The following is a 376-nucleotide window of genomic DNA, read 5'->3' as shown; positions in this document are numbered from 1 at the left end:
TTTCGTAACTTTGCAATGTTTCTAAGATGGAAGAATGCTGTTTTTGTAACATGGGAAATATGATTTTCAAAAGACAAGTTGCTATCTAATATAACACCCAGGTTTTTTACTGTAGAGGAATTAACCGTACATCCATCTAATTGCAAATTGTAATCCACGAGATTCGGTGTACTGTCTTTTGGTCCAATAAGTAATATCTCTGTCTTATCCGAATTTAATAGGAGAAAATTATTGGTCATCCAATCTTTTACATTTTTAACACATTCTGTTAGTTTAGATAATTTAGAAGTTTCATCTGGTCTTGTTGAGATATATAGTTGAGTATCATCGGCATAACAGTGGAAACTAATCCCGTATTTTCTAATAATATTACCAA

General features: G+C 31.4%; 1 long non-coding RNA gene across 1 annotated transcript in view; it reads left to right on the top strand.

Annotated features, from left to right (window-relative positions):
• The window catches only part of LOC107572960 (uncharacterized), a 5,394-nt gene that overhangs the window by 2,062 nt on the left and 2,956 nt on the right, over positions 1–376 (top strand). The window contains exon 2 of the long non-coding RNA XR_001607430.1: positions 74–77. This is a non-coding gene — a long non-coding RNA (uncharacterized lncRNA). The remainder of the gene's footprint in view (positions 1–73; positions 78–376) is intronic.

The sequence above is a fragment of the Sinocyclocheilus grahami genome, unplaced genomic scaffold, assembly GCF_001515645.1.
Source record: "Sinocyclocheilus grahami isolate Dianchi unplaced genomic scaffold, SAMN03320097.WGS_v1.1 scaffold1840.1, whole genome shotgun sequence".
In the NCBI taxonomy this organism is placed as follows: domain Eukaryota; kingdom Metazoa; phylum Chordata; class Actinopteri; order Cypriniformes; family Cyprinidae; genus Sinocyclocheilus; species Sinocyclocheilus grahami.
Note: the sequence above shows the minus strand (reverse complement) of the source record. Positions and strands in the feature narration are given on the sequence as shown.